Below are 15,703 nucleotides of genomic sequence, written 5' to 3' on the forward strand. Positions count from 1 at the left end.
CTGTACTGCCCTCTAGTGGCTGCCTGTCTGAAATACAAATCAAAGTACAGTAGGCCCTTTGTAGCCATGGGGTCTGCGTCCGGGGATTCGACCAACCACGACCCCAAATAGTAAAAAAAAAAAAAAAAAAAAAAATTCCAGAAAGTTCCAAAGAGCAAAACTTGAGTTTTCTGCAAGCTGACAACTATTTACAAAGCATTTATATTATACTTATAAACAATTATTTACGTAACGATAGCATTTACATGGTATTAAGTACTATAGGTAATCCAGAGATGATTTAAAGTATAGGGGAGTTTGTGTGTAGGTTATATGCAAATACTCTGCCATTTTATATAAGGGACTTGAGCATCCCTAGATTTTGGATTTTGGTATCCACGGGGGTCCTGGACCCAAACCCCTCAGATACCGAGGGATGACTATTATTTTCGAAATGCAGGCACTTTTTCTAGAGGTAAGACAAGTCTCAGACAGTTCAATTGGTTAGTAACAACTTGTAGTAGACATAAGTCTTCCTAACAACAATCTTACTGATTGTGAACTATTTCAATTTTGACTTTGACAACAATTTAAAAGTTCCGGAGATATTTAAAGAATCTGTTGGCATAGTTGGAATGTAGACAATAATTAAGTATATTGGAAAAGACTCCTGAAAGCCCGTGGAGAAGCAAGCGCTGGGCCTAGAACGTGATTTGAGAGGAGGTCGGGTGAGTATATGCTTTCTTGGAGTAACATCGCCATCTTGCGTCTTTCTTAGATACTGCTGATAAAAATAAGCAAACCCTTATTTCTTTTGGCACTCCTAAATGTTCTCTGATTAAAGAAATTTGAACATTTGTTTCAAGGTTCAAACAGAAGTTTTATTTATTTATTTATTTAAAGAAGAGTTTTTTGAAGGACTGTGTTGAGGTATGATTTACACTCAATAAAATGCACCCTTTAAAGTGCACCAGTTTTCAATGAGTTTCAAAAATGGAAACACTCAGGCAGCCACCAGAACAATCAAGTTGCATAACATTTCCATCACCTCCCAGAGGTACCCTTGTGCCTATTTACAGGTAACTCCAGGCCCAGCTGTTGCCCCGGGCAACGACTGATCTGCTTTCTATCATTAGAGATCAGTTTTATGTTTAGAATTTCATATAAACGAAATCATACAGTACGTACTCTTTTGTGCCTGTATTTAAGTATGTGCTTTTTTTCTTCACCATAACATTGTTAAAATCTGTTCATGCTTTTGCATCTATCAGTAGCTCATTCATTTTTGCTCCTGAGTACTATTCCTTTGTGTGACTACTCCTCTATTTACCTTTCTCCTGTTGATGGACACAGCTTGTTTCCGGTTTTTAATTATTTTGAGTAAGACTGCCCCGAAAGTATGTGTATAATACGTGTGTACAAATGTTCTCATTTCTCTTGGTAAATACTTAGAAGTAGATGGCTTGGTTTCAGGGTAAATAGATATTTAACTTGATATAAAACAGACAAAGTATTTTCTAGAATGGCCTTACCATTTTATTTTTCCCAGAGCAATCAATGGGAGTTCCAGCTGAGTCCTATCTTTCATGTTTGGTGTTGTCATTCATGTTATCCATTATGACGGATATATGGTAGTAGCTCATGATGATTTTAATTTGCATTTTCCTGTTCACTAATACTGTTAAGCATCTTTTCATATGCGTCTTGGTCATTCATATATATTCTTTTGTTAAATGTTTAATTAATTTGCTTCCCTCTTTTTATAAAGTTGGGTTGTCTTCTAATTATTGAATTATAAAGCTCTTTGTATATGCTCTGTATGTCTTTTGCCAAATACATGCATTGTTAGTATATTTTCTGAGTCTGTGACTTGGCTTTTCGTATTCTTAAGTGTCCTTTGAAGAGCAAACATTTAAAAATTTTGATGAAGTCTAATTCATCAATAATTTTTTATAGGTATAGCTTTTTGTTACCTATCTAAAATTTTTGCCTATACTGAGATCACAAAAATTTTCCCCTATGTTTTTTTCTAGAAACCTTATAGTTTTAATATTTATATTTTGGCTTATGATCCTATTCATGTTAAGTTCTGTATATGATAAGAGGGAAGTACTGAGGTTTTTCTTTTCCTAGACAGATACCTAAATGCACCAGCACCATTTCTTAAAAAGACCATTCGTTCCCCTTGGCCCCTTTCTTGAACATCAATTGACCATATTTGGGTGGGCATATTTCTGGACCCATTTATTTTATTCCTTTTATCTGTTTATCAAAACTTAGACTTGTCCTGATTACTCTCATTCTATAAGTCTTGAGATCCTCCAAATGTGTCCTTGTTTTAAAGTTATTTTGGCTACAGTATGTCCTCTGCATTTCCTTATATTGGGTTGGCCGAAAAGTTTGTTAGTTGTCTTTAACTTAGTTGTCTTTAACTTCATTTGAAACAATTTTGTTAGATTGTATTGTGACAGCTGTCATATAAGCGCGCATTTAAAAAAAACCTATCAAAATTGGTGAATTTTTGTGTAGCCATTTTAATATCGAATATGGAAGAAAAAAGCAACATTTTCGGCATATTATGCTTTATTTATTTCAAGAAAGATAAGAGCACAACTGAAACGCAAAAAAAAAAAAAAGATTTGTGCCGCAAATGGAGAATGTGCTGTGACTTACTGAACGTGTCAAAAGTGGTTTGCGAAGTTTTGTGCTGGAGATTTCTCGCTGGACGATGCTCCACGGTCGGGTAGGCCAGTTGAAGTTGATAGCGATCAAATAGAGACTTTAATTGAGAAAAATCAACGTACTACCACACGGGAGATGGTCGACATATTCAAAGTATCCAAATCAAGCGTTGGAAATCATTTGCACCAGCTTGGTCATGTTTATCACTTTGATGTTTGGGTTCCACATAAGTTAAGCGAAAAAACCCTGCTTGACCGTATTTCCGCATGTTACCCTCTACTTCAACGTAATGAAAACGTTCCATTTTTAAAACAAATTGTGACGGGCGATGAAAAGTGGATACTGTACAATAACGTGGAACGGAAGAGATTGTGGGGGAAGTGAAATGAACCACCACCAACCACACCAAAGGCCGGTCTTCATCCAAAGAAGGTGATGTTGTGTACGTGGTGGGATTGGAAGGGAGTCCTCTGTTATGAGCTCTTTCCAGAAAACCAAACGATGAATTCCAACAACTACTTCTCCCAATTAGACCAAGGGAAAGCAGCACTCGACGAAAAGCATCCAGAATTAGTCAACAGAAAATGCATAAGCTTCCATCAGAATAACTCAAGACTGCATGTTTCTTTGATGACCAGGCATAAACTGCTACAGCTTGGCTGGGAAGTTCTGATTCATCCGTAGTATTATTCATCAGACATTGCACCTTCAGATTTCCATTTATTTCGGTCTTTACAAAATTGTGCAGTGAATAAATTATGTCCTTCCTTGGTACTTAATCCTTAGGTTGGGTTGAACTAACCTGAGGGCTAAGTATTAAATTTCTCATTTCTTAAAACAGCTAGAAAGTAACAATCTGAGGATTCACTATGGGGTAGTAAAGAAAGAGATAAAATGCAAAAATAATTCTTTCCTGGGAGTTAGGAAGCTTGGCTCAAAGGCCAGGACTCTGCATTTATAATCCTCCACACTTCCTTCCATTTCTACCTGTAAAAATGGGCAATCGAACTCATTGTCCTTTAAGAATCCTTCTGGCTTGGCGATTTTTACTACTGTTTTCTCACCATTATTCCTAGTATTATCCCATGTTAATTGGTGTAATATCATAGGCTAGAACAGTTATTTTCTTAAGGCTTAAATTATTCCTACTGCATCAATTAGTAGAGGGTAGGTGCTAAGAGCAGTGCTAGGAAAGTGACTAGAAGATAAAAACAGGCATATCAAATAGCCTCTTGTAATAGTGTAGAGATCTCTGTATGTCCAGTTAAAGAGAGCTTCTGGATTAAAAACAATCACAAGATAGCAGGGCCTAATATTTTAATCTCCAATCTTCTTATTAAAATAGCAATGATTGTGAATTAAAGCAGGAGCTCAGAATTCATCTCCTCCAACATCTAACGTAACTAACAATAATTATTAGCATGCAAAAATTTCAAGAGCAAGAACCAAACAAGGAAAAGCATACAACTTCATGCCATAAGCTTCAATAAGTGGTGAAAAAAGAAAAAAAAACTATTCTGGCATGGCTTGGCATAGCTTCCTAGCCTTAACGCTAAGCTCCAGAAAGAGAGGGGATGAAATATTGAGAATTTCCACAAATATTTCCTACTTTGGAGAAAAGTAGTTGGAGGGTTGAACAGGAAGCTCAGGTAAAATTCAAAAAGAAATTGTAAGAGGGAAGAAAAATCTTACTCCATATTGGATGTTATTTCTTTTACTTTGACCTTTGTTATTCATAACAGCCCATCTCCGGGAACCCCACCTCCTATGCCTGAACATTAAGCTAAAATCCCTTTTTTCAGCTCACAGGAAGCATCCTGACCAGGCCCACCTGTGAATGGCTGCAGGAAAGAAGATACTGACACACCCCCTTGGAGTCTGGCGGAAACCGGGAAATATTTGCAACAACTTATCATCTTTTAAATTTTACCTCCTCACCTCCCGCCTCTCTGTTCCATAAAAGAAACTAGCACCCAAACCTGGGCAAGATGGGTCTTTTGGACACGAGTCCACCATCTTCTCAGTCTGCTGGCCTTCTGAATGAAAGTCATTATTTCTTATCCCAACAGCTCATCTCTCAGTTTATTGGCCTGTCATGTGGTAAGCAGTGTGAGCTTGGGCTCGGTAACAAAATCTCCAGGAGTAAAAGCATCTACGGCAGGACACTCTGGAGCAGCAGAAAGAGCTGTAAGACCTGTGTGCGTTGCAAGAACAGTCTGAGAGCAAGGGATCACCCACGCAATAACTGGGTGCACTTTGGGCCAAGCGAATGTTAAGATAGGGCATTGGGTCAGAGGAGAAAGCAGAATCCATAACCTTCAGCAAAGCAGACATAGCTGGTGCCAGGCCTATGCCATTTCCCTGCATCCTCAGGCTACAGAGAAGGCGACAGGAGCAATGCTCATCTTCCGAGCTGCAGTTCTAAGGAAACAATCAGGACTCTGAGTGTGAAGGACACTGAGGAGAACTCGGCCACACTACAGAGAACAAAGGGCAAGTCAAGCAGAGTAGCCTGTGTTCTGCATATGCAAGATGAAAAGAGAGGACATCATTATACCATTCCTTGTATTTCTGTGGCTTTAAATTTTTTATAATAAATATTTTTAAAGGATTGTTTAAATTTAAATTATACAAGCATACTAGTGAAAGGTAAATACAAGGAGATATGAAGATAGCATAAGAAGACAGAGCAGAAATCTCAAAGAAACAGAAGGAAACTCGCTGCAACTTTTTGTGACAAAAGAACCTTAATAAGGACATGAACTCCAGAAAATGATTACTCGTCAGTAAAATTTTAAAAACAGAATAAAAAAGACAAAACTGTACTAAGGAAAAATATTGAGAACCAAAATAATATCAGGGAATGAATTAGAAACAGCAAGAAACAGAATAGAGAGTTAAAAACTGAAATAATAAAGTACAAAAAGGTTTGAGCTAATCACAGTTAACGAAGGAACAAGCAAGGTAAAACAATTAAGAAAATATAATATATAAAGAAAAAAGAAAAGCTGACGAAAGGTCATTTCCTTAAACAGATACCCCAGCAGATCAAGCAGAAAACTTGCTACAAAATTTCCCTGAAGAATCAAATAGTCTGTGTAAAAAATTATACAGAATATCAGTTTTTATTGAGAGTTGTTCGCCATTGAATTTCAGGAATAGAGAAATAATTCTTTAATCGCATAGAGGGGAAAATGTAAGATGGGAATATTTCAAGCTAGTGTCAAATTTCTCCTTAGTTAACACTTAGTGCTAGGATATAATGGTGTGATTAACTTCGGCCAAATTTTTAAAAATAATAAAGTGACAATTTTATACCCACCCATGTCACTAAAATATAAAGACAGATATACTCAAACATGTGTGAACTCAGGAAATGTACTGTCTATAAGAACCTTTAAAAAAAATGAAACTACTTGACAAGGAAATTTAACTGATCAAGAAATAATTTTTAAAACATAGTTTAAAATCTGCAATCTTTCTCAATATAAATTTTTACAAAGCTCTATAAACATCTTCCTAAAAGGTTAATTCTACAGTGCAATAATGGAAAACATTTCATGATTTTTATATTCTTGTGATGCTACTGTGTCCAAAAATTATACTTGCTTGAACTTTTATTTCTTTTAGAAAACAGGAAGAGAAAAGGGCAATAAAAACTTGCCCCAATTTGCTAGGGCTGCCATGACAAAGCATCACAGACATTTATTTTCTCACAATTCTGGAGGCTGGAATTCGGAGATCAAGATGTCAGCAGGGCTTAATTACCTCTTTAAAGGCCCCATCCCCCAATACAATCACATTCTGAGGGGCTTAAGACTTCTACATGTAAGTTTTGGGGAGACACAATTCAGCCCCTAACACTCTCCATGGCTCGATGTAAAGCAAGTGCAATTGAATGGCATCATGCTCCATTATTGAAGCCCCAGGGAGTGCGATGAAAAGGTCAGAACCCCTTGCCTTCTTGAAATAAGGCGACTGGTTATAGCCAGGGCTGGGATCAAAGTCATCTCATCCACTTTGTCTCGGGAGAGGTGCTGGACTTCCTATCGTCTTGGGGGGAAAAAAGACTGACTGGTAGTAGAGGGAAAGAGCACAGGACACTCAGTGTTGTTTAACAGTGGTTTTGATAAAGCATAAAGAAAACAGCAGAATGACTCGTTTATTCCCACTTCCTAGGCTTATTTTTTTATTTTCACTCACTTTATTGTTTAAGGTTTACAGAAAAAATTGAATGTAAAGTACAGAAAACGACTACACCCTCCTCCTCCCGCCCCCTCTGCACAGTTTCCCCTGTTATTCACAACTCGTACTCGTGCACATTTGTTACTATTGATGAATACATTGTTAACCAAAGTCCATAATTTACACTAGGTATCGCTCTTGGTGTTGTACAGTTCCATGAGTCTTTTTTTTTTTTTTTTTTCTGTGGTACGCGGGCCTCTCACTGCCGTGGCCTCTCCCGTTGCGGAGCACAGGCTCCGGACGCGCAGGCTCAGCGGCCACGGCTCACGGACCCAGCCGCTCCGCTGCACGTGGGATCTTCCCGGACCGGGGCACGAACCCGCGTCCCCTGCATCGGCAGGCGGACTCTCAACCACTGCGCCACCAGGGAAGCCCCTTGAGTCTTGATGAATGCATACCATTATGTAGCCGCCATTATGGTTCATTCACAATAGTTTCCAGGCACTCAAAATCACATGCTGCACCTAGACATTCCTTCCGCCCTGTCCCCCTCCCCCAGGGAACCACTAACTTTTTCCTGTCTTTACAGTCTTGCCTTTTCCAGAATGTCATAGCTGGAAGCATACAATGTGTAGCCTTTTCAGATTGTCTTTTTTTTTTTTAATTTTTAAAAATTTTTATTTATTTATTTATTTTTGCGGTCCGCGGGCCTCTCACCACTGTGGCCTCTCCCGTTGCAGAGCACAGGCTCCGGACGCACAGGCTCAGCGGCCATGGCTCACGGGCCCAGCCGCTCCGCGGCACGCGGGATCCTCCCGGACCGGGGCACGAACCTGCGTCCCCTGCATCGGCAGGCAGACTCTCAACCACTGCGCCACCAGGGAAGCTCCCAGATTGTCTTTTTTCACTGAGAAATACGCATTTAAGATTCCTTCACGTCTTTTCACGGCTTGATAGATTTTTTTTTTTTAAACACTGGATAACATTCTATTTTATGGATTGTATGTATCACAGATTTGTTTATTCATTCATCTACTGAAAGGCATCTTGGTTGCCTTCACATCTCACAATGATAAATAAAGTTGTTATAAAAATCCGTGTACGTTTTCAACTCATTTGGGTTAAACACCAGGGAGCGTGACTGCTGGATAGTATAGTCAGATTATGTCTAGCTTTGTAAAAACTGCCAAAGTGTCTTCCAAAGTGATTGCACCATTTTGCATACCAACCAGCAATGCATGAGAGCTCCTGTGGCTCGACATCCTCATTAGCACTTGCTGTTGTCAGTAGTTTGGATTTTAGCGATTCTAATAGGCACATCTCATTGTTTTAATTTGCAATTCCCTGATGAAGTGATATTGAGCACTTTTTCATATTTGCCATCTGTATATCTTTTTTGGTGAGGTGTCTTGTGCAGATCTTTTGCCTCGTTTTGAATTCTTTTAGTTGCTGACTTTCAAGAGTTCTTTGTATATTCTGAATACAAGTCTTTTATCAGACGTGCGTTTTGCACATACTTTCTCCCAGTCAGTGACTTGTCTTTTCATTCTCTCAACAGTGCCTTTATGTAGAGCAGAAGTTTTTGATCTTGATGAAGTCACACTTAATTTTTTCTTTCACGGATCATGCCTTTGGTGTTGTATCTAAATACATCACCAAACCTAAGGTCACCTCTGTTTCTCTTATGGTATCTTCTAGACATTTTAGAGTTCTGCATTTTACATTTAGGTCTATGGCCCATTTTGAGTTAATTTTTGTAAAACGTCTAAGTTCTGTGACTGGATATCCAGTTATTCCAGTACCTTTTGCTGAAAAGATTATCTATGCTCTTTTGAATTGCCTTTGCTCATTTGTCAAAGATCAGTTGTCTCATTTGTGTGGGTCTATTTCTGGATTTTCTACTGTTCAATTGATCTACTTCTCTCTTCTTTCACCAATACCATATTGTCTTGATTACTACAGATATACAGTAAGTCTTGAAGGCTAGTAGTGACAGTTCTCCAACTTTATTCTTCTTCAATATTGTGTTGGCCACTCTTTTGTCTTTCTATAAACTTTAGAACCAGTTTGTTGATACCCAAAATAATTTGCTGGGATTTTGATAGGAATTGTGTTGAATGTCAAGTTGGGAAATACTGACATCTTTAAAATATTGAGTCTTCCAATCTGTGAACATGGAATATCTCTTCATTTATTTACATTTGAATTTCTTTCAACAATTTTGTGGTTTTCTTAGTATAGATCTTGCACATATTTTGTTAAATTTATACCTATGTCTGCCTGCCTCCTTCCTGCCTATTATTATTTCAAATTCCAATTTGAAAGCAATTGACTTTTGTGTATTAACTTGGTATCCTGTAATCCTGTAATCTAGCTGTAATTGTTTATTAGTTCCAGGAGATTTTTTTGTTGAGTTTTTGCGATTTTCTACATAGACTATCATGTCATCTGTGAAAAAAGACAAGTTTTTAAAATTCTCCATCTATATGCCTTCCCCCCTCCCCTTTTCTATGTCATGAGTTAAGAACATCTAGTATGATGGTTAATAGGAGTGTGAGGGTCTTACAATTTTTACTTTTCTTATAATTTTTACTTCATTGTTTTAAAAGAGTTAAAGTGGGCTTCACCAATAGATTAATTCCTTATGTAGGGACTATTCCAATACACTAACAGAAATTGGAGGGGAGAGGAATAAGGAGGGAGGAAGGGTGTTAAATTTCTCATCATAGCACGGCACCAATTTTACTAAAATTAAAACATTTCAAGAATATATATCTTATAATAACTTCAACCTAATGTTTTCTCTTAATCTAAAAGTTATAATTAAACAGCAATATAGCATGTGGTAAGGAAAAGTTTAGCATCTTACATTCAGAAATTTGGAAATTATTTCATTTTCATTTCAGTTCATTTTTCTTCTATTAAACTCACATAAAGTAAACTTAATATTTTAAATATAATTTTAATATGATAATATTTTTATTATATATCTGTATCCTTTTTCTAGTTATTTACCTAGATATCTTTCTACCTGTATGTTTGCAGAGAGAGAACTGGAGTGGGGTTCATCTGTTAACGAAGCATTTTACTGGATAAAGGATAGTGGTTGATTTTTAACATTTTCTTTGTACTTGTCCGTATTGTCTGAATTTTAAAAATAATTAGCATGTATTACTTTTGATAAAAATGTTATTTCAAAAATATAATCCCAAATGCTCAAAAATGATGTACTCAACAACGAAAAAAATTAAGATAACAGCTATATGTCCAAATATGGATGGAATTTGCTCTAAATACATACTATAGTGTTAGATTTTGACATCATGTTTACACAGGTTCTACCCTCTGAAGCAGTACCACATAACTTAGGGGGTTAAGTAGCAAGCTCTGTCTTCACCTTTCCCGTCTGCCTCTACATGAGGGATTAAAATGCTACATCAACCAAAAACTGTACAACCACAGACTTAATTATTATGCAGAATCTACTTTATGAAACAATTAAATTGGTGGACTATCCTCTCCACTCCCCAATTAGCAAGTCTTATTTCACTTACCTTAAAGCTTAGGACAATAACAGTATCATTCCTAAACTGTTAACAATAATTTTTAATATTATAATTGGTGTATGTATAAAATGGCAGCTTGTTTAGTGAATCAAGATAAATATAAGCTGTCATAAGTTAATATGCTTTTTAGATATATTTGACTCATAGATTCTTTTTCTCTTGCAATTTTTTTAGAAAACTAAGTCATCTGTGGAGTTTTACTATCTCTTGTTTTATCAAATATCTTATTACCTTAAAAAAACAGGACTTAAAAAATTTTAAAAAATTTAAACTAGTAAAAATTGTCAATGGAAAAAGATTTAAACATTCAAATCTAAAGTAGCAAACATCATCAAATCTATATCTTTAAAGGCTTTCCCTTAGATATATATAAATACATAGATGCTGTGATATTTACTATACTGTAACCCAACGTGGTACATATTTACTATTTTGTGGTATGATATTTACTATTTTGTAATCCAATATAGAACTAGCTCAATTACTGCAACGAGAATATAATGATTAGAGAATTACATGTCTTAAAGCAGGCATACCTCATTTTATTGCACTTCACCTTACCGTGCTTCACGGATACCGCACTTCTACAAATTGAAGACTTGTGGCGCCCATGTGTTGGGCAAGTCTACTGGCGCCATTTTTCCAACAGCATTTGCTCACTTCCTGTCTCTGTAACACAGTTTGGTAATTCTCATGATATTTCAAACTTTTTCGATATTTTTATATTTGTTATGAGGATCTGTGACCAGTGACCTTTGACGTTCCTGTTGTAATTGTTTTGGGGCACCGCAAACCACACTCATGTAAGACAGAGAACTTTATCAATGTTGTGTGTGTCCTGACTGCTCCACTGACCAGCTGTCCCCCCATCTCTCTCCCTCTCCTCACGCCTCTCTAGTCCCTGAGACACAACACTATTGAAATTGGGCTAATTACCAGCCTCTAAGTGTTCAAGTGACAGGAAGGGTCCATTGATGTGCCAAAGTTAATTGCTGTCTTTACGGAGAAATGGCCGCGGCCACTGCAGCTTTCAGCGTCCACCACCCTGATCAGTCAGCAGACACCAACATCCAGGCAAGACCCTCCACCAGCACAAAGATGACCACTCACTGAAAGCTCAGATGATGATGAGCGCTTTTTAGCAATAAAATATTTTTAAAGTAATGTACATTTTTTTAGGCATAATGTTACTGCACACAACAGACTATACTACAGTATGAACATAACTTTTATATGCACCGGGAAACCAAAAAATTCATGTGACTTGCTTTATTGTGATATTTGCTTTATAGCACTGGTCTGGAATTGAACCCACAATATCTCCAAGGTACACCTGTACCCATTTTGAAAACCTATAGAAAGAAGATATAGAGGTACAATTTTAATCTGTCTTTCAGAGAAGCACAGAGATCTTGCTTGTTAGTAAAATAAATGTAAAAAAATCATATATCCCATTTTCAATTAAAGATTATATTTTTCTACTTTAAGGAACAAAAGACTAGAACTCTGAGTAAAATATTACTTAACCTACTTGGAGGGTGTATTATTTAAGCTTGGTGTTTTTTAAAAAAATCCTATATCTATACAAGGGTTTTTAAACTTTCTTACTTCAAGCAGAGATTCAGGAATCTAAATGGAGCATTAATTCAGCTTATCTCAAATAACACTATCAATATTTCACTGATATTTTAAAATTGAGGGGCAATTTAAAATTTCTACTACGTATACTTTCAATTTATAGTCAACATTATTTATGTCAAAACAAAATTTTAAAAACTTGATTTAGTGATGTGCGTATAGATCTTTTCCACATCATGAAAAAATTCAAACGTATGTAAAAGTGGAGTCGTTCAGTGAGCACCCGTACAACCACACCTAAGAATCTTTCAATGACTGTATACTTGTACCTGTACACTTCACTCCTGTCAGAGGTTATATCATTTAACTAGAGCGAGAGTTCAGTGTTTGTGTACGGTGTTTTATTTTTTGAGGTAAACTTTACAAGAAGTGGAATACAGACCTTAAGAGTACCATTTGATGAGGTGTGAGAAATGCAGACGCCTGCTGCCATGACTGAATGTCTGTACGCCCCACATTCATTTGCTGAAGTGCTAATGTGCTGGTGCTTGGAGGTGGGGACTTTGGGAAGTAATCGGGTGATGAGGGTAGAGCCCCCTGGTGGGGTTCGCATCCCTGTGCAGATGCCATGAAGACAGCCATCTGTAAACCGGAACCACACCCTCTACTAAGAAACCGACCACGCTGGCACCCTGATCTGGAAGTTCGATCTCCCAGAACTGTGAGAAATAAGTGTTTACTGTTTAAGCCATCCAGTGGATGGTATTTTATTACAGCAGTCTGAACTAAGACTCCCGTGGAACCCTAATCCTTGTCAAGTTACATTATTTTCACCCCGGAGTTCTCTCATACTCCTTCTTAATCCCTATATGCCCAAACGCTGTTTTCAACATACATTAATTTTGCCTTGTCTAGAACTTCTTACAACTATTATTTACAGTATGCGGTCTTTTGCGTAGACTTCTTTCACTCACCACAATGTTTTTGATATTAATCAATGGTGTTACATACATATACATATATATATATATATTTTCCCCTTAATTGTGGAAGAGCATTTCATTGTGGAAAGACATCTTTTTGTTCATCCATTCTTTGTCGATGGACCCGACTCACTTTCAGTTTGTTGGCTATATTTTTGTACAAGTCTTTTGGTGAATATATTTTCATATCTCTTCAGTAGATACCTAAAATGGAAACTGAGGGATTATAGAGTGGCATACACCTAGTTTTATAAAACTGCTGGGTACCATTTTACACTCCTGTTGACAATGATAACAGTTCTGAATGATCTAATATTTATACCCAGATTTGATGCTGTCAACCTTTTTAAGCATTCTCAGGGTGTGTAGTGATACACTGCAGTTTGATATACTACATTCTCATTATCATTCGGTTCAAATAATTTTCCAATTTCCCTCTTGATTTCTTCATTAACCCTTTGGATTATTTATTTAGAAGCGTGTTATTTAATTTCCAAATACCTGGAGATTTTTCGAAGTATCTAGTTGTTATAGATTTCTCATTTAATTCCACAATGGTCAGAAAAAAACAATGTATGATTTGAATCTTTTTTTATGTAAGACTTGTTTTCTGACCCAGTATACGTTCTATCTTGGTAAAGTTACCACGTGCACTTGAAAACGACGTGTATTTGCAGTTTTGGGGGGTACTGCTCCACTTGTAGACTAATCAAGTCAGGGGAGTTGGCAATGTTGTTCAGATCTTCTGTTTCTTTCTTGATTTTCCTTTTTGTCTAATGCTGTAAGTTGCAGAACGATGACTGTTAAAATCCCCTACTTGTTTGTACAGTGGTCCTTTTGTTAACTTTTGTTTCCTGTATTTTGAACCTCAGTTACTAGGTGCACACGAATTTATGATTGATATACCTTCCTGATGAAGGTATTATGATTGATATACCTTTTATCGTTATGAAAATGCTCCCTTTTTATCTCCAGTAATTCCTATGTTAAAGTCTACACTATCTAATATTAACTGATATCAACAAACCCCGGTACCAAATTCTGACGTCTTCTTATTGTTTGCATTTCCATCTATTTACTTGCAACCTATGTCTCTATATTTAAAGTGTATTTATACAATCAGCATATAGCTAAATCTTTGTTTTTTTCAATCACTTTGACATCTGCTTTTTAAGGGGAGTTTTTAAACATAAAACTTACATTTGGATGTAATGAAATTACAGATGTGGTTATATTTAGTTCTCCTGTTTTACTTGTTTGGTTTTTTGTGGTTTTTTTTTCTCCCTCCTTTCGGGTTTTGGGTTAATTGCATATTTCTCTGAATGCCATTCTAATACGTGATTGTTTTTTCAGCTATGTAGCTTTGCAGTTTTTAATTCTTTTCTTTAGTGGTTGCATTCTTAACATAGTCTTAATACTACACCACTTCATGAGAAATATAAGAATGTTGCAATAGTATTGTTCCATGCACCTCTTCCATGGTAAAAGGCTGGACTGTGCTTGTATGACATGTGGCGTTTCCACATCTATGTCCATAAGTTCAGAATTCAAGGAGAAACTCTATAATTACTCAAGTGTGGATATACAAATGTAGTCTCACCTAAATATCAAGGACACAATGGTTCCATGCGGTGTCCACAAAGCTCAGCGGTCTGCTGTAATATATATCTTGCCAGGGTGATGGGCATCACTTGTTTTCTAGGTAAGAACCTAGGTTTTCCAAATGTGCGATGATATGATTATGGGGTTTTGTCCCATGTCAAGGCAAAATACTGGAGCCTGTTAATAGTTATTGCACAGAATATTTGACTACAGGATGTGTTGCGAATGAAGCAGAGTAAAAACTTTTCCAAAGCCCAGAGGTCTGTAAAACATACTTCTTCTCTCTGACTAACGATGGAGCATGACAAGGGTACCAGAGGAATAAATGTAACTCAGGAGCAGCTGACAGAGCAGAGTTCAGAGAGAGGTTAGAACCCTCAGTGCTGTGATCTTCAGTACCTAAAAGCTCCTGCTACGTTTTAAAAAAATGTAGGTTTCTAATCCCTAAATGACTAAATATTCTGATTCAGTGAGTTAGAGATCAGGAATTTATGTTCTTAACAGTTTTCATACACTGTACTGCAGATGGTCCATACATATTGTAAAGTTCATGGGTACTTGGCCTTAGTTTTAAGAATTTTAAAATTCTGGACAGATTGGGGTGTTTAAATAATTCTTCACCCGTAGGCCTTTAGCTCAGGTGACATGGCCTTAGAGTCCTACAGTGATCATCCAAAGGTATGCTGTCTTTATCCCACCGTCCTTTATTTTTTTCTCTCTTCACAACACACTTTTAATTTGCCATATAGTATTTTTATTCACGTATAATTGCTTTGTTTTCTTGTCTGTTCCCTTCCCTACCCTGTAAATTCCCTTACTAGACCGTAATAAGAGGGTATGACATATCTGACTCATTCATAGCACCTAGTAAAGCGTTATACAACTTAGGTGCTTGATAAATAATCGAGGACAGACTGATTCATTCCAAAAACATAACATCACAGCTTGAGAAGCTCACCACTTAGCACCAAATGTCTGGGTTCATAATAGTCTCAGCAAAACCCATAGTCGGATAACACGTATACACTGTACCATGTCCCCACGGCAAACCCAGATCATGGCCTCAATTCCTGGGGAATTGCAAAGATGGACACAGAGGAAGGCCAGGTTTTGTCGGTGGGAGACCGT

The sequence above is a fragment of the Kogia breviceps genome, chromosome 9 (assembly GCF_026419965.1).
Source record: "Kogia breviceps isolate mKogBre1 chromosome 9, mKogBre1 haplotype 1, whole genome shotgun sequence".
Lineage (NCBI taxonomy): Eukaryota > Metazoa > Chordata > Mammalia > Artiodactyla > Physeteridae > Kogia > Kogia breviceps.